The 23,304-nt window shown below is 39.8% G+C and overlaps 1 long non-coding RNA gene across 1 annotated transcript; it reads left to right on the plus strand.

Moving 5' to 3' along the window:
- The first annotated feature begins 19,027 nt into the window (after positions 1-19,027).
- On the plus strand, positions 19,028-23,183 carry LOC121910449. The gene is made up of 2 exons (XR_006099673.1): positions 19,028-21,282; positions 22,553-23,183. It is a non-coding gene; the product is annotated as an uncharacterized LOC121910449 (long non-coding RNA).
- The last annotated feature ends 121 nt before the right edge of the window (positions 23,184-23,304 follow it).

The following is a 23,304-nucleotide window of genomic DNA, read 5'->3' on the forward strand; positions in this document are numbered from 1 at the left end:
ATAGGATGACTCGTGGTATTTTTTTTCTCACTATGACTCATCATATTTCCTGAACTATGTGACTCGTCTTTTCAGCTAAATTAGTAGAACACTAGTATGTTTGTTAAATAGCAGTAGAACAAGTTGATAAACCAAATAAAATGCGAAGCATCAAGAAACCTGCCCAATTCTTTATTATTAAATACATCTGAAATAAAACAAACAATAATCATCCAGAAGAAAAAGCAAGAAAAACAAAGCCAAACTTTTAAAATATTCATTCCAGCCGTCCATTTGAGAAAGTTCACTTTCGCCATGATCGCATCTTCCTTCACGGCGATGACATCAGGGGTAAATGACATCATGTGTGTTGAAAAGTGACATGTTGCTAAAAGAAGGGTAATGGTGTCAGAGGCTATGAAGTGACTTCATATGCTGCAGTCATATTCTGAATAGTTTATGAACAGCCAAGTACGAAGAGTCAAACTGTCTGTCCTGTGGTTTTTATAGCAGGGAGAAAACGTGTGGAAGAGGCATCTTATTAATATATACAGTGTTAATGTTTCTCTATCGATCTCTGGTGATTACAACCAGCTAATGTTATTACAAAGACCCTGACTTGTGTCAAGGGTAAAATGAATCATAACATGAGTGCACAAAACAAAATAGAAACCATTCTTTAGCCTGTACATCTATGTATCTCAGTTCTCAGTCAAAATAAAATGGTATTAAAACCTAAGCTGCTCATATAGATTGTCCTTGTCTTGAAAATGTTCACTTTTGGGTTTACACTGTGTCACACAGCAACATGTGTGCAGCTAGCAGCTAATGAGCAACATACATTGCATTGTGGAGTGTTGCGTAACATCACATGCATTAATTGAAGCCTGTAGCATGTGCCAAACACACCACAACAGAAGAAGTAGTCAAAGTATAGTAGCTAGGATGTGCTGATCCAGGGGACTGATGTGTTAAATTGCTGTTTTGTGAAGAGTTGGCATATGTTGACATTTGCAAATAGGACAGTGATGTATCTTGACGAGTTGATGTGGATGAAACCATATTGATATGCCTCAGTGTGTTGTGATTACTGTTGAGGGGACAAGAACAAATAAATGAACACAATAACTTAACACTAATCATTTGATGAGTCTACAACACTGTCCAACTGAATAGAGCCGCAACAAGTATTTAAACCTATACAAACTAAGTTTTTTGGCCATTTGGAGGCAGCGGAAACACAACATTGTAACACAATATGACATATTATAACCTTTTAAGTTGACATGTTGAACTTATTAGCAAACCGTTGTTTAACATCCAGCAGTAAGGAGTAAGGAGTTGTGTTTCTGTCTACATGGTAAATGCAAGTCCAATATTCACTCTCTTTTGGAAATATCTGGCTCTTTAGCTGCTAAATGCTCCACTGTGTTCACCAGCTGGTTGCTAACTGTGTCTGTTGGCTGTTTGGTGATGGGCAGGTAGTGTACAGTGGGTTTTAATAGCTTTTGCTCTGGAAACAGCTGCCTGCTGTGGCCAAAATTGATGCTATGAGATGCTATTAGAGTGAATCAAAACAGTAAAAACAAACTAACTGGTGGACCTAAAGTAAGATGAAAGGAAAATGTGCAGAAAGAAAGTGCTCTTCCCTATGACAGACTCAGAACCAATCAAATGAGTATTGTTTCCTAACTTCTATATTGACATAAAAGTCTTCTGGAGGTTTGAGTACCACCAGTAAAAATAACAGTAATGAATAAAGTAATAAATCTCAGTTACTTGAGATGGCAAACAGATGTAAACAAAAATAATTTCTTGAAGTTTTGGCACAAAACACAGAAAGAGCAGACTGACAGATTTTTGGCTGGACCGGCGATGGATCAGCCTTATAACCCTGAATGTCACTGACTGAGTGACGAAGTTTCACCATTGGTCGGCTGGCCCAGTGTTGGAGATTCCCCATTGGCCATTGCTCTTTCAAAATGACTCGGTGTGAACAGTTTCTATTACGTCCTCAGATGAGCGTGACTGACAGTGAGTGCAGCCTTGAAATACGTTTTAAAAACACACATTTACCGACCAATGCATTTCACACAGTGGCTCCGACGCTGACAGGAGTACCAACCTGTGGATACAAAGAGACGCGACGGATCCATTTTACCAGCCTGCACAGCAGCTAACAGCTAGTTAGCATGGCTGGCATCATTAGCGTAACTGTGCCATACTGTGTGTAGCCCATAGACTGTATAAAAATAAGGTGTAGCCATAGTGTTTCTGGTTTTCACAGCACTGTGCAGGGCAGGTGACAAGTGTCTTTATGGTGGTTGTGCCACAGCACACATATAAAGTCACACAACTGACAAACTGTTAGCCTAGCATGCTAATCCTACATAAACATATGGATAAGACCATATGTTTACAGACATCCGCATACAGACACAGATGAAAGAGCAGAGGGAGTTAACAGAATATTAGAATAGTTATAATAAAATAAAATATGTTCTCTTTCAAATTAAACTCCCCAGGATATGAATGGAAAGTATTGTTCTTGCAACTGCATTTAGTACTCTATTTTTTTTTTTTTGACTCAAACATTGCTTAACCATGTCATATATGCTACTTCAGTACACTTTAACAACAAATATTACTGTGACCATACAGAAAATTGCAGATGAACATATAATATACAGGAATTCACATTATAGACACTACCACTGGGTATCCCTGTAACAAACTGACCACAATTTCACAAATTGACCATACACGGTCGGTCCAGCCATATACTAGGTTTTGACCTAGTCCTGTTTTGTTATCTGACTGCACATGTGGAAGCTGGTGTGGCCTTCATGTGTTATTAGAATATTCAGGAATTTAAATACATATTTGAATCTTGACAAGGCTGTGAGGAGTGATCACACATCAAGACAAGGTCAGTGACACACACAAACCCGAATGGAAAACATTTCAATTTCACACTTCATCTGTCGTAAAATATATGTCCCCATTCCCCTACACACACACACACACACACACACACACACACACACACACACACAAACAGAAAAGTGTTATCAGTCACTCACCATTGCACTGCTTTCCAGAATATTGGAAGTACAATCAAATGGGATGGGATGTTGTAACACCTGAGCCAAAACTTTGCTTTCAACTACAGTTTCAAGGGGAATACCACTTATCGAAGGAATTCCTCATTCTCAAAACATAATGTTACATTTTAGAGATTGTCAATATTTTATGGTCATTTAGCAACAGCGAGTGCAATAGTTCAATGAGCTTCAATTTCTAAGAGTAGGTCAAGCGTCAGAGGTCACATTTGTGTAAAAGGGAGGAAAAAGGAGAAGAAATTAAGAGCTAAATCGAGGCAGTGATTTTTTTTTAAAAATAGGTTTAGTTTTAGTGAGTTAACTTGCAAATGCAAAGCTTTTTGGAACAAAAACTAAACAAATAGTGAAAGCTGTATTAATAGATTTTTTTGTCCTTGTTTATTGAGTTAATTTGTGATGAGAGCGGTGAGACTGAACCAAAACAGTAAAGCTGCAAGCAGTAAAACCAAAACGATGAGCCTAAAGATGCTAAAACGCTGTGTAGAGCTGAAGGGAACTGTGTGTTCATCACTACGAGTGACCTCTCTCACATTACACTTTGTCATTCGATCCATTGCAGATAAAAATATTGATGAGTGCAGCTTTAAAGTGCAATTAAGCTATGACAACAAATGTAATTAACAATCAAGATAAATGTACACGATGAGTTATTATACATGTATAATCAAAAGGCAAAAATAGATACAATGACATGAAAATAGTTTCAGATAAAAGGAAAAAAAATGCGTAAAAGTAAAATTACAGATTCTTATAAATAACAATATATGAACTATATTGAAATGAAAGAAATATATTAAATAAATTACACAAAACATCTGACAGTCCCACAAAGAAAGTGACAGTAATGTATAATTTTATACAACTACACAAAATAAGTTATCACACATTTGTTACTAAACTCCAAGTCTGACTTGCCTGAACTGCTCCAGCTTGTACAACACACGAATCGTGAAAAACCATGTGGATATGTCATACTTTTGCGGAGTTTTATTAAAGCTGTCTTCAATCACGGTAAGTAAATTCACTTAAGCGATACATTTTTTTTGAATGACAAGTTGTGTTTATTGTTTCATGTGTCATAGTCATGATCATTTGACAGATTATTTAGTACTTAAACACATCCGGAAGTTTGCAATGTCGATTGAGCACGTCAGGTTTAACTGTCAGGAGTCATCGTCGGGATGATTGTAGCAGATGTTTCTTTTGTCCCTTTACAGTAACAAGTGTTTCTGTGATTGGTTGACCTCATCTTAAAATAAATTATATTTAACTGTAAATCACTCAATAGTTTGAAAGCAGGAATTTAAGGGAATGCAATGTGTTACATGGGTCTGTAAAAACAAAAAATTCAAATGTGCATCATTGATTGTGAGGCCCTATGTTCTAAAAATGAAATTTAACCATTTTTTATTAAGATAAAGGACATAACATGTTTGCAGCTACATATTGACAAGGACATTGTCAGACATTTTTAATAAAAACAAGAATAATATAAACAATTCAAGTTTATAATATTGCGTTACTTTTGACCCACCTGTGTTTTACTTTCACCCCGACTTACGGGGTGGAAAGTAACAATACACGACTTCCATTCAAAGTTAAATGTATTTCGACGTCATTCCACATTTGTACAAAATAGCACCTGGTATTGATAGAGCACACATTTGATTAGTTGTTCAGAATGATGTGTTTTAAAATGAAGTGTTACTTTTGTCCCGGTTCTCCCTTAATAAAAACAATACTACACAGCAGATACTATATTATAAGAGAAGCCTTTAATCCTGCATGTTTCCTCTACAGGCGTTCATGAATTGTGTGTTTGACCTGAGGCTATAAAATTCTTCACTGCGCTGCTTTATTGTATGGCAGCTTGTGCTGAGAGATTGTGTTGCTGTTTAATCCTTCTGATCTTTTGATCCTGGATAAATTTAAACCGATACCACACCAAACAGATAGCAGGGAGAGGAGATGAGAGGTGGTAATTGCTGTGTTGAAGGCCCTCAGGTTGTGTTCTTAACACCCAATGAGCTACATCACAGGCTCCACTTCCCCTTGTCAATTCTCCTCCTAAGGAAAGATCAACACTAATGAGTCAGAAGGTTTTTGTAAGGAGGTGTTGTGGCTGCCGAGTGAAGGCCATAAAACTTTTTGTTGTTTTTATCTGTGCTTTGTGCTTTTTGACAATAAGCTTTAAATGGCACCTTATGTAAAAGTTGTACAATAGAATTACAAAAGCTCCTTCAGTTCATTCTTCGTTCTTCCAAAGAAACAGTACCTATTGGGAGTGTGTTCTGTGGAGTATCCAGAGTAACGTTGTTCCTGATACTTTTTTTTAAATGTAAGTTTTTCAGTACTGTGAGCACCAGAAACTAAATTTCATCCACCTGTGTTGTATTGGGGTGGAGGCAGAAATCTCAGAGACAATTACAATATCTGTAAACTAGATTTATGTAAATGGTCTTTTGTCAATTTGTTAACAAAAATGTCCTCGGCATTGCTGAGACACACAACAACCATCAGCTCCACCACATCTGTGCAAGTTACTGTAAAGCAACAGCTGAGTGTTTATGGAGCTGATGGTCGTACTGATATTAATCTCAGATCATGCAAAACAAACAAACAAACAAAAAAAACACATATGCTGGGAAAAAGCTTAAAGCTAAACATGTGGCCAACATTTTATTGTAGGTTGTAAAGTGTTACAGTGTGTAGCGTCAAGTTCTGTTTCTTAAGCAAAGGGCCTTTTACAAGGAAAAATAGGTTTTAGATACTTTTTTTGGAACTACATCTATGGAAATTGCACTCCGATGGAGTTAATGGTTAACCTGCTGTCTTTTAGTTTTTGGCCTTTATTTTACTTTGTCCAGTATATTTTGATCTCCTGAAATTGGAAGACTAATTATGAAAAGGGATGTAATGCGGATGTTAACACCTTCAAATGAAAGCTAAAAGTTTGCACTTTAAACTTTCGCTCATTTTTTTTCAATTTTAAAATTGAATCTGCTGGAGGACAGAACCAAAACACAAACATTTGTCCTGTGACTTATAAACTGCTCCGTAAAAAACTGTGAAAGTCGGCATCACACATGAGTACACACATTATAACCCCCAACACATACAGTCTTTAAATACACAAACCACTCTAACACACTTCCTGTGTAAGAAGCCCCCCAGACTGTGTGTCCTGCTGCTGGTTGGACCTCCAGGCCTCATCAATATTGTAAAATGGTACTTAGCGGACAAAAGACAGCAAAGACCAGAGCAGAGGACACCTGGGGCAAAGAGAGAACAGCGAGGAGGCAGGAAGATGTGTGGGACTCTGTTCATCTGTCTATTAGACTGTGCGTGTGTGTGTGTGTGTGTGTGTTTGAGCAGATGGGTGTTAAGGTTCAGTAAGTAGGTCTGCAGTGTGTGCTTGTGTGTATTAGTGTGTATGTGTTTGTGTGTGACCTCACTGACCAGTTTTACACATTTTTAAAATTCTGTCACCATGCACAACTTTGGCTTCAACTTGATTTGTGTAAATATGTCGGTGCTCTGTAAAATGATGGTTGACAGACTTAAACTTTCTGCACATTGCAAATATGAAGATTCATGTATCTTAATTATGTATCGTATATATTACTGCAGTAATGTCATGTTGATTTGGCCATCTTTCCTGTTGGTTCATATCAAATTTTACTCAAAACTGCTGAGATCTGCTCCTCTAATATCTATTCCATTAGCTTTTATTGCAAAATGTGATTTTACATAATCAAAATCTGAATACTATCATTTTAGCAAAGGTAAAATATTATATTTTCTCCCTAGAATTAACCAATCACAATTACATTATAAATTGTCATCATGAAGACTGGTCACACTCTGTTTTTATTTATTTATTTCTGTTATTTATTTGCTTGTCCCTGCATTGCTGTCATGTTTTTACAATTTAATTATTATTATTTTTTTTTTTAATCTACACTTTTTTTTATTAAATTTCCCCTGATCCTCATAATCAAGTTTGTGTTTTATTCAGTTGTAATTCTCAGCCTCTGTGAAGCACTTTGGTCAACATCTGTTGTTTTCAAATGTGCTCAAAAAAAAGACTTGACTAATGACTCACGGTGTGATTTAAAACTGTTAAACTTGACTGAAAAATTTGTGTTTGTTCCAAAGCTGAATTACTGTAATTGATTAATGTACAGAGACAAGAGGAAAAATCGGAGGAAAACAAGTTAAGAATTCCTCTTAACTTAAGATCAATCCGAGTTCGATACAAAAAGGAAATTTGTGTTAAAACTATAAACACCTTACGATAAATGGAACATGTTACCTAGTTCGTATGATATAGATAAGATGACATCCTGTTTACATAACTGATAGGTTAAAAGGCATTTCACGTTTGCCTGGCTTTTAATGATGAACGCTCCATACACATTCAGTACGTAGTGTGAATATTTCCCTGAACAAGGTGATAAACCCTGAGCTGCAGCAGTGGAGCTGCTCAGTGTCCACCAGCAGCATGTTGTGGTTGTACTGGGCAGCTCTGAGGTTAGAATATCTTTGATAGTGTGAATACAAAGCAGGCCGAAGCCGAAAGAGAGCGCGCACAGTCCTGGATGCTCAGCCAGCCATTCCTGAAAGAGAAATAAAGGCGACGCTGAGTGACAGACAGTCAGAGATGTGAGAGGATGTGTTTACTTCTTCTCCTCCTAAACCCTGCCACTCAGCCCGCGTGTCCACAGCATCGGCTCAGTTAACAAAATCAATAAGCCTGCGTGTGTGTGAACGTGTCGTGAGGAGTGTATGAGTGTGTGAGGGTGGAGGACGGGGGAGTTGAGTGTATCTGTATGTGTGTGCAGGTGAGAGAGTCGTTCCCAAGGCGGGACGTCCCTTTCCCTCACATCAATTATTGAGGCGTCAGGACACACTGAGAGCTCCGGGGGAGGTCACAGGTCAGGAGACCAGGACTCCGAAGGGCTTTCAGGGGCCTCAGTGTCCCTCACCCCATCCACACACACACACACACACACACACACACACGTTCTCACACGTCTTCCAAAGGAGACTCAACACGCATATCCTGTGCATTAGCTCACTCACACAGAGCTGGGGGTCAACTGATAGAACGTCTTTGAAGGGCGGCTGATATTTTCCACCAGTTTTCAAAATATTCAAATTCAACCCAAGTTACACAGACATAGAGACAGCGTTCAGCAGGACAGAGAGGCATCTAAAACAGCATTTAAGTTATATCATACTTAAGGCCATTGTGGGGGGAAAAAAACAAAAACACATGTTCAGTCTTTTTAAATTAATCGTTATGTTTTCAGCTACTTTGCCTTCATCAGGTTGAATTTAGTTGGTGAATTCTTGGTGTAGTGGCCACATTTGTTACGCAAGATCATGTGAAGCACACTGACAAAAACACTTTTCCCCACACACAATCATTACAAAAGACAATGGCTATAAAACAACATTTTTAACACCCCAGAATGACTCTTTGTGTGATCAGAAGACTGTAACACACATGCTTTAAGACAGAGAGGGACTATAAAGGTGTTTTCAAACCAGCGTTGTTCAGTTTGGCTAAATCAGACACTGGTTCCATTTTCTCCCTTGGTACTATTCGTTTGGGCAGATCTGAACACAGAAATCGTACTTTTGTCAATTTCTTAATGAAAATGTTTGACAACAAAAATGTCCTCAACAACAGTGAGACACACAACAAACGTCACCTCCACCGTGTCTGTGCAAGTTACTGTAAAGCAACGGCTGAGTGTAAATTCTTGGTGTAGAGGCTACATTTTTAATGCATGAAATAACAGATTTATTTCCTTTTTTTTTTTTTCTTTAATCATGGAAATTGTTAGAACAGGTTTTCAATCAGTTAAATGATCTAACTGTGCTCATTTGAAATGTATGTGATATGCTAATACAATGTGACACAAAAAAACACAACATCCGAAGTCAGACTGAGCTGCAGAACGTCACAGTGAGCTGAGATGGATTCAGTGTCTCGCTCATGGACGCTTTGATATTTGAAGGATCTGAACCCTGGTTCTGTCATCGCACCGTCCACTGACGGCTCCCGGGTCGTGGAACTCCCACAAAGCGCAGAAATAACCTTCGAATCAGAGACAAAACTGCAGTTACGTGGTTTCACAGCATGTTGAAGTACATTCCCAGGCAGCAGGTAGACTGAACCTCTCAGAACAGCCCTGGACTTGTACTTCAGCTCCCTGATCCCTTATTCAAGTCCCCTTTTCCTCAGCAGTGTCCAGCTTTAAGGTGCTTTGAGGACTTTGTACCCCAAGACAATATCAACAAGATTTACCTCATTCACCTCCTCTCTCACCCTCATCCTCACTCCACATTTTTGTCCCCCCGTATGAAATGCTTTGAGAGAGTTTTCTCCTCCTCCATCTTCATCGTGTCTTTCCCTCACCTCCTTTTCCTCCTCTTCATTTTTAGGAGGCTACTCTGGCCCAAGACCTCCGAGATAAACTCTCACCTCCCACCTCTCTCACCCACACTTTACCATCAGCCCCCCCACCACCACCACCACCACCACCACCACCGCTGGCTACATTAAAGGCAGGGATGGCTGATGCATGTAGCGTTAAAGGGGCGGGCGGCCCAGTAGCGCCTGCCTGTGTCTGGGCCGGGGCCCGGCTCATGAAATATTGACGGGTGAGTGTCCCTTCCAGGAGCTGGCTCGCTCGGTCTTGGGAGGAGGAGGAGGAGGAGGGAGGAGGAGGAGCAGGAGGGCCGCATTAATATTTCAGACTGCAATCTCCTGCTTGACAAACTCTCCCACGTGATTGGGTAAAAAGCTGCTCGCATTGCCTAGCAAGCAGCGCTCCCCCTTCCTCCCCATTCCACTCTCTCTCTCTCTCTCTCTATATATATATTTCTTTCTTTCTTCTAGGCTCACTCATCCCCTCTCTCTGTTTGCTGTCTCACCCTCCTCTCTCTCTCACCTCATGCCTCTCATACTTTTTAACCAAATTTGATTCCTGAGTCTGGGTGATTGGTGTTTGCTGGTGGTGTGCGGATGCCGAGGGATGGGGTGGCGGTGGGGTAAGGGTGAGTGGGGGTAATTAATTACGGCCAGTGATTTTGGCCAGCCCCAGCAGTCGCGGGCCCCCGCGCTCGGCTGGTTGAAGCCTCCAGGGGCCCTGCCGGTGGGTCCCGCCGAATGAAGTGGCATCCATTTTTTATGAAGAGCAGGTTATCCTATTTAGTCAGATTAAAACAGGCGAGGGGGAGGAGGAAGAGGAGGTGGAGGAGGAGGAGAGGGGACAGATCCATGGTGAAGAGAGCAAGGCAGAAAAAAATAGAACCTTCCTCTCCTCCCTCTTCCTCCTATTTGCCCCTCTTCTCCTCCTCCTCCTCCTCCCCCCCTCCTCTGTCTGCTTTACTTTACTCTTAAGATTCACTTAAAAACAACCTTTCCCTCCCTCTCTTTTCGCCTTCACTCCCATCAACCCCATCTCATCCCCCTCCATCTCCCCCACCCACCTACCCATTAACCTGGTTATGGGTGCAGAGTGCTTTGCTGACCCTTTGCCAGGTGTGGCATAACTCTCCATCTCTCCTTTCTCCATCTCCTTAGTTTTATCTCTTTCCCGTGTCGCCGCTTGCGACTCATATTTCTGTCTTTCTTTTTCTGTCTCACTTCTTTTTTTTAGTGTTTCCCTTTTTTAACTGTGTTATTTCTGTCTGTTTCTTCTCTGCTCCTTGTCACAGGCGCAGGCTTTAACAGGAGGATGGAGGGATGACTTCTGATTGGTTTTGAAAGCAGTAGATTGTTAACAACCATGTTTTTTTTTTTGGTTTGATTTTTACAAATATCTAAAATAGGGGGAAACATTGATGTGACTGGAATCTGCAGCTGATAAAATTAAATCCTGTTGTAAATAATTTCTTGACAGGAAACATCTCGGCCATCACTTTCACTTTGGATTTCTTCTTTCTTTGGCTCTGCTCGCTCAGTTTTATGCAACCAATGAGATTACTTCGGCCTTGAAGGCAGCAGCTCTGGCTGTGAGTAATGCTTGTTTACCTAAAAACTGCCATTTCTGATGTCTTCCCTCTTGCTGACCTCTTTACATCCACATATGTATATTTTGTAATTATTTTAATCTGGTCAGTCTGGTCAGTGTGTACCTATTTCTTAAAGATCTGACATGAGAACATATGTTCATGCAAATATCGTACATACACAAACCTCCTGCCTCTATTTCACCCCATCCTCATCTGTTTAACTCCCTTCGTCCGTCCTGTAACCCATTTGCTTCTCTTGTGAAATTATATGTTCATACTGTAGACTGTCGAGTGAAGTTGAAGGAGGCTGGATAAATGCTTAAACACCAGCTGTCTGGATGTTTTATTCTCCTCTGGGCTGTGGAGGTGTGAGGGAGATATAAAATATAAAAACAAAGATATATTCCTCCTGGACTTCATCGCAAAAAGAAAACACCAACACCGAGTGCCTGCTGGGCAGCTAAGAAGTGAAGGAAACACCCCAACAGCTTAAAAGCTGGATGAATTAATAACAGAGGCACTGTCATTTTCCTAAAACATTTACGTGATCAGCAGCAAAGAGAATGAAACAGAAAGCAGTCGTATGAGTGGAGAGAGAAAGCGTCTGAAATGTGATTTCTCCAACAAAACCAAGAGCATTTTTTTAAAAGCTGGGTATTGTGAATAAAGATTTGTTTAGTCTGAATGCAAAATTTATTTATTTGTATACAATTCAGTGGTAGGACGTGAATGGACAAATTTACTGAAGGTGAAGATGAGTCTGCATGACTTGAAAATGTTGCGCTTTCGATTTCAAAGCTGAAAGGAGGCTTTGTCCTGATTTCTCACTTAATGCTTAATGCTGCTTGAAATGAACCATGTCTGAAGGAAAAAGTGTTTATGTTCAAAGGTGTGGCGAAAAGCCTTTCATCATAGAGAGGGATATGCAATAATTACAATAATTGCACACTTTTTGGACAGTCTGTCCTTAAAGTCGTTCATGTTCAAATGAAAGCTGTCAGTAGTAGTGATGTAAAGAATGAAATGTCACTTTTGTCTTTCTTTTTGTCTACTCTTCTGTGTTTTTTCTTCATTCTGTCTTCATCCCCACAGCCTCCCTCAGCCCCACTTCACCTCATCTATCTCCGCCTCCTTCCCTTCCTCTACCTGTCTGCCGTCGCAGCTGTGGAAGGTTTCTGTTAAATGATGCAGGAGGCGGCAGACAGAACTGTAACATGGCGAAGCCAATGACACGTAAGAACCAGCATGGCCAGCATGAAACATCCTCCTGGGGTTAGAGGTGGAGGAGAGGAGCAAGGAGCGAGGCAGGTGAAAGCTGAGAGAGAGGGAGGAGAGGATAGAGGCGGAGGAGAGGAAGAAGAAGACGGAGCCGTGGTGAGGTGAGAGCAAGAAGGAAAGAGGCAGAGAAACGGTGGAAACTCTTGAGGGAACGCTTCAAGGGTTGTGTGGCAAGTGGAGGTAGCCAAGCTAACATCTGCAAGTGTGTTTACTGTCAACAGACCACCGTTGGCTGAGTGAACTATATGAATTGAAAAAGTTACATTACAATATTGAATCATTATTGAAAATGACATTGTTGTTGATGCATTGAGTTTTTGCCATCCGCCCTTTTCATTATCCAGCAAAGCTGAGACGCAAAGTTGGAATTATAGATAATTGAACTATGACATAGAGATAAAGTTGTATGTTGGCTTTTCTTCTTTTGTTTATTTGGCACATTAAATGGAGGATATTCAGTCACACCAACCCTGTCTTCTAGTAGGGATGTGCAGAGAGCCCAGTATTTGTATCTGTATTTGTTGAGGTTGCAAAATTATTTGTATTTGTATTTGAATAAAAGTGAAGAGAGGCTTAAAAATCCTGTTTCTGTTTTTGTTACGCTTTTAATTATAAAATTAAACTATTACAATAAGCGTTCATAAATAAACTACCTTACGAAGGAGGTCCCCACACTGGGTCTCAACCTGGAGTCTCCCAGATCATAGACGACTGCGCTGACTACTGAGCTAAAACTTTCCTCATCGCCTCATTGCAGACAGACCTCTACCTATTTATACACCCATAACACAGACACACCACACTGTGTAATGTGTAGGGAAGAAATTCAATGGCAGTAGCTCAACTTTATCTTTGAGGAACACCCCCAACTCTGGGACTGATGTCCAAATTAGGAAATATGCGTCATGTAGCAGGTGGATGTGACTCCTCTCGTTGAGAACTGCTGAGACATAACAGCGGAGCTGAGAGACAGAGATAGCGATGTAACTGACCTGTGCACTGGTATTTGACTTTTTTTTTTTTTTCTTCCTGAAAACAAATAATTTTCAAAATATTTGTATGAAACAAATATTTGTATAAAACCAACTCTTTGTGCTTTGCTGAATTCAGGCACACCCCTATCTCCTAGATACTGCTTTCATATACAGCTAGATTGCAAATGTAACAGCAAATGTATTTTGCAAGAAACGTAATGCTGGCTGATTTACATTTTCTCTCAACATAAACAGAAAATGTTGTTAATTAAAACATTTGACAAGTTGCAAAAATGTTGATACTGAACATGAGTGAATGATATTCAGTGAAAACGTAGTTCTGTATCTGATCTTGCGGTACAATATCTGCTAGTAATGACTAACAGTATTAAAGTTTTTATGGTTATGTTGAGACACTGGCAGCTCTTGATAAAGGTTAGTGAAAGATCACGGTCTTGGTTTAATACAGAAAAAAATCCACAATGACTTGGAGCACAACATGTTTATTTACATTTAAGCAAAACCACAATCTTTCACTAACCAAAGTGCTTTTGTTGCATAAACCTAACCAAACACAGGACTCACAGGATGTTCAGAGTAATATATAAAGGTAGTACTTAATTAATTTAAAAAAAAAGCTGCTTGTGAAGCTAATCCAGAGAGTAATTACATTTGCCAACGGGGGAAAAAAAAATCAGCAGTATTTGAACGTCATTTAATCTAAAGCTCAAGTTGTATTTCCTTTGTGGTCCTTTATGTAAAGATATTGAATGGAAAGCATGAATATTCATGAAGGGTGCAAAGTAATGTCTTATTTTGGAAGGAGGCAGTTACCTGTTTTTGTTCAGCTTCCTTTAGTTTTTCTAATAATCACTTCTCATAAAACAGTTTGCATTGATGTTGAAATCAGAAAAATGAAGATACTGCCTTGTCAAAACTAGACAAGAGCTAAAAGAACAGAGAGATTTCTTAACATACATGAACATTTTCAACTTTCAAGGACAGTTGTGTTGCCGATTATTGTTCCAACTTACAATACAAGTAGCCAAGCTAACGAGACTACCAAAACGTAGCCTCAGCTGCCTCCATCAGTCACATGACCCTCACCTTTCACATACTATCGGACCTTTGAGATTCCACTGAGAAAAGTAGAGGAGAGAGGATGACAGGTTGATGACACACACACACACACTCTGGCCTCACACTCTTGACCCTAACCTCTGAGCAAAGCACCAAGCCGGTCTGATCTACGCTTCAGTCCACACACACACACTCTCTCGCTCCCGCTCTCTCTCTCTCTCTGTCTCTCCCTACAGAGCTGCCACGGTAACAGAAATCATGGCTCTCTGTTAGTGCTCCGAGTCCAGCCATGCAGATAATGTGAGGAAGTATCTCAGGAACTCACACAGAGTCACACACACCAGTGAATTTCCTAACGGCCGTGTTTTAAAGGACAAGGCCGGTGGGACAGTCAGTGAGCGAGAATCAATGAGGAGGCTGGGACTCCCTGTGTGTCTGTGAGACTGAGAGCTACATGCACTCATGTGTTTGGACCTGTGTGTGTGTGTGTGTGTTTGTCTTTCGGTATGTCACCGTGTGTATTTTTGTGTATCATGCGTGTGTGTGTGTGTGTGTGTGTGAAAATATCACATCACATATAAAACGTTGACGGATTTTTATACTGATGGAGATTGGCAGAAATTTAATAAAATGGAGAGTTAATGACACACAATAACAGACTAGCGCCTTCTTATGGTTGCTGGTTTGCAGTCTAATGTTAGAAAAGTGGGTTTTTCTCGAACTTCAGAGCATCTTCGATTTTTATTTATTTTACGACAAACTCTGAAATTTTGGTCCCGCTATACTTTGTGTTTTTTTGGTCCATTTTGACCTCCGAAGAGGATACGTTTATTGTTGCATCGTAGCAAGATTTCTCAAAACTTTGTCAGTAAATATCAATGAAATCTGGTGGAAAACTAAGCTACATGCTACGGAAGTGATTCGTTTGTGGTGTGGATCCAGAAATTTATAAAAACAGCATTAACTGATGTTTTTTTTGGCAACTTGGGGGCAGCAAAATAAGCTAAAAAAAACAACATTGACAAATTACTACTTATTATGGCAAACGTGTTAGCAAAAAGTTGAGTGAACCCCTTCCAACCCCTGTTTTCTATATAGATACTTATTAGTGCAGCTTTAAAGGATCTATTAACATTGTAATATAGGGCTATTCCACAACAATGTCCTCATTAAATACTGCACTTGAAAAAGGAGTGAAATTCAGCTTGAAAAAGTCTGAACTATGTATCACCTGATTGTCCCTCGCCATGTTTATTTTATTTCATTTTTTAAAAAACATTTTCTATTTTTGAAATAATAACACATTTGGAGGACTGTGAAGCCTTTACTGAGATATGCAATATATGCTTTCTACTTGAGTCTGTATTTTATGGTAAATATAAAATATGATTGCATCTATCATCACGTCAGTATGTTCAGATTTTCTTCCAGTGTTTGTTCTTCAACCCAAGTTGTTGTTTTAACTGTCATCACCAATTGAATTTTGGACTGTCAGGTGATGCAAAGATACTTCAGGTAGCTGATACAGGGACACGTTCTCTGAGGTTATAGCTGAAAAAAAAACACACAAATACATGTTGAAAAGCATGCAGCCAGCATATGTCCCCTAAGACATGTCGTATGAGTGGACAGAACAGCCACATGTGTAGTGAAAAAGCAACAAAACACTCACTGACACACTTCACTGGACACTACAGATAATGGTAGATCCCTCGCTCTCTCTTTGTCCCACTGGGCCGGCTGACAGGACATCCATTTCAGCGCATTTTTAAAACATCCAATTTTGTGTCCAACTTTGGACAGCATGCACTTGCACTTATAATTTTCAGCTGTCCACACACTGAAATTTGCAAGCTCCCAAGGATTTATTATTATTATTTGTTGTTGCTTTTTACCATGCACCTGTACCCAACTGGGGTTGCATATGCACACTACCTTTATTTACTTATAATTTTCATTTTATATTCACATGAACGTAATACAGTGCCTATGTACACCTCCAGTGGTACTTTATATGGTGATAGGACAAAAATTGTACTGTCATCAGCAGGTTAAAGCTGTGCAGATACCACTATAGGTCAGACAGAACAGTTTTCATAGAGAGTATTTCATTAGTGGGAAGTAGTTCAAGTGAAAACTCGATGCAGAGGTCTGTGGATTGTTTAGTGTAATGGGGAACTGCTTGTGAAGTTTTTTAAATGAACCACAAAAATGCATTTATCTCCATTGTATTGTTGTGAGGGCAGAATCCTCCAAGCCAGGTATCTCAAAACCAGAACCAAAAGTATCTGCATGGCAACCACTAAAGGTAAGTAAGAAAATATGTTGGGTGAAGTCACCCTTAAAACTGTGATCGCTATTGTAAGCGATCACAGTTTCTCAGGAACCAAGAAAAGAAAGCTAATTCTTTCACAGACAGTTATGCATTTTGGAAGTTTCATAGTGTGTTTTTAACAGGTTTTGGGGGGCTAAGAGGTCATCACACTCACTCCAAACCCCTGAACGACCATGTTAACTTTCAGCCGTAGTGAAAAACATGAACAAAACCCCATCAAAACTGGAGGTAAGATGTTTTTTACTCCCCCACCGCTCTGGACGAGATTACTCCATTAATGGACCTGTCTGCCTCTTTTTCTCTCTCTCTCGCCCCCACCAACACTCTTACAGTACTCTTTCACCTAGTGAATTATGAATGGAGGGGCCCCTTGTTTTTCTGCCTCTGGCCAGCCCGATGTCCACTCAGTGCACTCTACTGTACATGCACACATCGCATTTAAACACAGAGCAAAATGGGATGGAGTGAGGCGGTATCAGATCAGATCAATGATGATAAAGTTTGGCAGGAGATACACTGCACAACTTTAGAACTGATTGTATTATATATTTAAACCTGGTCGCCAGAATAAAACGTTGGCATTGTACGTTTCTGCAAAACACAGAAACGTTGAATATCTACTTTTCAACGCGTGCAATACATAGCATATTGACATTTCAACAAAATGTAGCATATTAACATTTTTAAAGTGTCGTAGTTCACATGCGATCTATATGAGCTGACTTTCCTATTAGGAGGAGGAGGGGTCGGTGGATGGTTGGGATTTTTCTTGACAGCAAGTTGGAAATCAGCAGAGCACAGTTCGAGACCACCTCGAAACCAATGCCCGCTTCCCGTTTCAACCAACAAAAACGGGTGGGTGTTTTTAGTGACACATCGGGACATTTGCAGCCGTTTTTATTTTATTTTTTATTTTATTTTAACCTAAACCATGATCTTTCCCTAACCCTAACCATGTGGGCTTTGTGCCTAAACCTAACCAGACCTTAACCACAGCGTTGTCACACTATAAAATAACGTTATTCAACAGATAGAAATGTTAATATGCTACGTTTGTAGAAATATTGATATGATACTTATTAGACATGTTGAAACGTATATAGTCAATGTTTCTGTGGTTTGCAGAGACGTTCAATGCCAACGTTTTGTTCTGGCGATTGAGTTGTATATTTTTATTCTGCCAAAAAGGCTGAAAGCACGCTAATTTAGGAGGTAGGCAAGGGACAATTGAGACAGATTCTGCGATTATGATCAGGACTGTGTACTCACTGTTAGTCTCAGTTACATAAATCACAAAATACTGTATGTACCATATGTTATGTTTTTGTATTTTGGGGGAAACTGACCCTTTAACTGGTAAACTGACCACAAAACACCTTGTTAAGGATAATTAAAGGATAATTATGGTATAGTGCAGCTTTGTTCTTTTTTTTTCATTGTTTTAGCCATCATCTCCATTGGTAATTTAATCACATTGCACTCATCACATGAACTGCTAAGATCTGAGACCACAATAACATCGCTAAAACAAGTCCAGTGGGGCAAGAAACATCAGCAGTCAGACAGTTGAGCAAGTTTTAAACAAACATCAGGTCAGTCAAACTTATTTGGAAGAGATAACAAAGGCAAATAGTATAAATTACTGCCCTAACTGTCCATCACAGTTTACAAGCTTCACAGTGCAGTTTTTATTTAATACTTTTCATAATCATGCACACACTCAGTTTTCCTGTGGAATGAGAGATTATTACAGACACTGTTGTTTTTACCTCCAAATAAAGTGGTTATGATAAATTGGCTAAACTGTTCGGTGTCTTTTCTGACTTCTTTTTAACAATGTCACAGTGTTAACAGATCAATTGACCAGAGCACAATGTCATCATAACCATTGGTCAACGCTACGATATGATACATAAGCTCCAAGTTTTAATAGTTCTCTTTAAAACTGAACTTAACATACATTTTGTGATTTTGTCATTTATATACTGTTATAATGTCAGATGTCTATGTTAAACATGGTCAGAGTTCTTGAGGTGAACGCATGTAAAAATGCCGCCTTCAAGTCAAAAGCCAGGGCTGCAGCCAGCTATGTTGCCTCTACTTCCCCATCACACATGTTCCACCAATACGGTCCTTCCATAGCCTTTGTTGCTAAGGTTGTTCCATGTGTTGTTTGCGTCATCCACTCGTATATTTCAGATTGGATTTCGGCTCAAAAATATAAAGATGTATTTCAGAAGTTGACATTTTGAGTAAAGAACGAGAAAAAGAAGTGAAAGCCGACTACTAGTGTTTGATTACGTAACCTCCCGAGCCAGACAGAGGCTGAAATGAGGACCTGCATAAAGAGCCATAAATAAGGAGCTTTTTGAACTGTAATTCATGTTCAGATATTCCAGTAGAGACCCAGAATAAAAATATAAACCTGGAACTGTGCGTGTTATATCCCCTTTAAAGGAAAATCTTACAAAAACGACTGTAAAACATGCAGACAGACAGACCAACAACTGTCAGACAGGCAGAGGCCAACATGGTGTTTCATTGGCCGCTGTTATGTTGTTTCATCTGACTCAAACTGTCCTCCTTTAACGAGGCCTAGGCAGCACTAATGACGAGCCGCAGCCGTAATTAGCCTCATCAGAAGGACTCTCAAAGTGTTTAGATTAGCTTAATTAGCCTGTGTGTGAGCGTGCAAGCACAGATGCACACATGTGTGCACAATAACACACACACACACACACACACACACAGAGTAATACGCATGCACGTAAACTCTCAGTCCCTATAGACCCGGCCTCAAGCTATTGCACTAACGCGGCTGAGAGTTCACGAAAAGCTGCTGGTTTTAAAAGTTAAATGCCACTGTGTAAATATCTTTCCAGGGGATATCCAGGGAATAATCAACTTTTAATTTAGCTGCTAATCTAATTAGTCGCCACAGTGCCTGACTGCCTCCCTGAAGTGATTTGAAGGAAAAGAAGAGAGAAAGAGAGCTGAAAAACCTACAAGGAAATTGCTTGAAAAATCACTATCAGAGGTTTCTTAGATTTTCTGTCCTGGGGATATCACTACATTTGTGGAATTACAATAAGGGTAAAAATCAGAGAAAGAAGGAAAAAAAGCGATGAGAGAGGGAAGATTTTGAAGACTTTTGCCTGCAGAAGTGCGTCTCCCTCCCTTGTTAACTACAGCAAAGTTGATGCAATAGCATATTAAGTCAGTCGATGGACTTTATCAATGCCAGGATCCATTAATAGACAACAGCCTGCAGCACAAAGCTGCACTGCGGAAAAGGCTTCACACTTAGAATTGGTACGAGTTGATGTGTTTGTGTTTCTATGATTTCCAGAATGAGAAACAAGAAAAATGTGTGACATTGATTTATATATGCAGAACACTTGAAGCAAAACAGAATTGAATCATATTTACTACATGAACAAGCTGATTCTTTAGAACAACATAATTTCTGGCGCAAAGTCATTGCAGGGTTGATGAGCCTCAAAGCACCAGGACACACAACTGTCCTACTTTAGAAAAGCAGCAATTTTATCACATTCACACTGCGCTGATGTGTGCTGCACTTTAGACCTCTATGATGACTTTAGACTTCATAAAATTCTAATAAACCCAACTTGGAGTATTACTGCTTAACTGGTCGAATATAACTTTACGAATACAAACTGACATAACACGGGACACGCTTCTTTTAACTTAACGTTCCAACGTTTAAATACTTGTCATTAGTCCAATGATCAACAGGAGGTGACTCACAAGTGACTGTAGTTGATGTTTTAATCTTTTAAATCATCCATACTTACTAAAATACACCTGTATTATCATCATTTTACACCTATATTTCATATTTTACAATAAACCTGGTGCACGCTGTAATTTAACTTTATATAATAAACAAATGTTAGCTGGTTTAATATGAAAAGATTGGTTGGTGCTAACTGAGTTTAGAAAACATCTGAACTTTTATGTAAATGGCAAATTTCAGCCTGAATACATAACCTCACAGATAGTCACTGTTAATGTGTTAGTGATTATTTGTTTTACTGTGGAGCGAGATACAAATTGCACCTATAAACAATCTTTAATCACCAGACTCCTGCCGTCGCTCATGATCTTGTGCGGTTGTGATTAATAGGAAGCTTAGTGGAATTAATGACAGCACTGATAGTAATGAGGAAATACAATTAGCATAAACCAGCTGGTGTTTTGGTGTTTCAAGGCTCCTGGATGGCTGGTTGCTTAGGAATGCAGAAATCAAAGACTGAGGGTGAACAGGGGTGTGTGTGTGTGTGTGTGTGTGTGTGTGTGTGTCTGTGTGTGTGTGTGTGTGTGTGTGTGTGTGAGTGAGTGTGTGTGAGAGAAAGCATTGGCCTTTCTCAGTGTGTGTTCAGCTCCTCAGAGGGACTCAGTGGGAAGGAGAACAGGAGCTGCTGGAAGAGACGAACGAGGGAGGGATGAAGAGATGAAGGTGAGGACGAAGGTTCAAACGCTGCAAAAAATTACATTAAAATCGGAAGAGTCAGTAAGTCGTTTACATCTTTTCCTCAAACTCATCAGCATTTAACCAAATTCAGAGCAATTGAGAATGTGAAGGCACTAAAACTTAAACTTGCTTTGCAGTAATTGCGTATAGTGTATGTTATATTTTGGCGTCATTTTTGTAATTTTTCTATTGATAAGGGTAGACTTAAGTTTAGAAACACCTCCACCACTACAGCCTCCAAAATTACTATAAAGTTGAATCAACACCTCTTAACAAAAACTGAACATTATAACCTTCATGAAGGTTTGATTTATTGCAGGGCTGTTGTAGGCTAATAAGCAGGCAAATGAGTGTTATGTACAGTATGTTGTACATATTGTAAATCCCACTGATTTACCCACAAATTTTGTGCAAACAGATTTCAAAAGGCCACATTTGGCTGTTGGAATCATATCTTTTTTTGTGTTTTTAGACCAGTGGTTCCCAACCTGGATATACAAGGTTTTGCAAGATAAATTTGAGAGGTTATTATTATTATTATTATTATTATTATTATTATTATTATTAAGCTTTATTAATTCAGGAAATCTCATTGAGATCAATGTCTTTTGCAAGAGAGACCTGAGAACAGGTTACTTATACACAGGATCACAATAAGACGGTTCATTCTCATCACAATCACAAACCAATCATCATACACACTCAGACACACTACTTAAAATGATCACAAACATTATGAAGAATAGCAGCTAGTAAAACTTTAAAGTCCCTCAGAGTGAACCAGTGTCTCTAACTTTAAGCTGTGTTGCAGTTCACCCCAGTAATGAGGTGCATAGTACCTGAAACCAGTCTTCCCCAGTTTAGAGTTTGTTTGAGGAACTTTTAAAGCCAAGCTGCTCTGTGATCTGATGTCATAGTTATTGGCTCAACTTAAGATGTTGATTAACTCAGCAACTTAGATAGCAAGTTGCAAAATGATTATCAAGATAAGATAAGTTAAGTTCAAGCCTAATGACAACAGCGGTCTTAGAGGGGAGAATCATTCTGCTTACAGCCACCAGACACAAATGACTGGTGAGGGGTTGCTTTCTTTTAGGGGGTCATATATCAGAAAACGTGGAAACAACTGCAACAGTGGAAAGGCACAAGACCACCCACCTTGGTGCTGTAACTTAACAAAAACTTTCAGATTGTAATTCTGTGACGGGCTCAGCTAAATAAAAAATTCTTGTTCATTGCTTGATATTTCTTGCAGTATTTCCAGCGCAGCTCACAGTGAAGAGGCCAGGGGCTTCATTAGAGATATCTGGAGGCCGACCCCATCAGCCTGGGGGCACACGGGAGGGGGGGCTGGGGTCTATACCAAACCGAACGCCCGTCTCTCTGCTGGAGATGGACCGGGTTCCCCTGGGCTCCCCGCGACCGACCTCCTGCTTCTTAGGATGGGCCAGAAAAATCAACGGCGTTCCCCTTTGAACAACCTCCTCCTCCTCCTGCTCTGTCTCTCCTTCATGCTATCTCTCTTTCTCCCTTCGCTCCCTTTCTCTGTGGACCTAATGAATGATTCATTTAACCCCTCCACCACCCGCCAACACCACCACCACCACCACCACCACCACCCAATTCCTCGCCTTTTCACCCAACCACCCATCTACCAGGCTTCCCCTCCTTAACGCTTTATTTTCACTCTGTTCTCCTTTTTATTGCAAGTTGGGACTTTTTTTTAAATAAAGGGAGAAAAGTAAAAAAAAAAAAAAAGCAGCTGGTGTGGCAGCACTGTGGTGGTGGGCATGGAAAGGAAACAACAAAGGGAGGAACAAACGCCCATTTGTGTCACAGATCCCTCCGTGTATCCCATTAAAGGCAATGTTTGACAAATTACTTTACACAGCTTGGATGTTGATTTGCCGTGTGTGTGTGTGTGTATGTTGAGTGTGTGTGAGTGGGGGTAAGGAGATGAAGCACTTGTCGGGGCACTCACACCCTAGACGCTGAAGATGAACCGCT

The sequence above is a fragment of the Thunnus maccoyii genome, chromosome 13 (assembly GCF_910596095.1).
Source record: "Thunnus maccoyii chromosome 13, fThuMac1.1, whole genome shotgun sequence".
NCBI lineage: Eukaryota > Metazoa > Chordata > Actinopteri > Scombriformes > Scombridae > Thunnus > Thunnus maccoyii.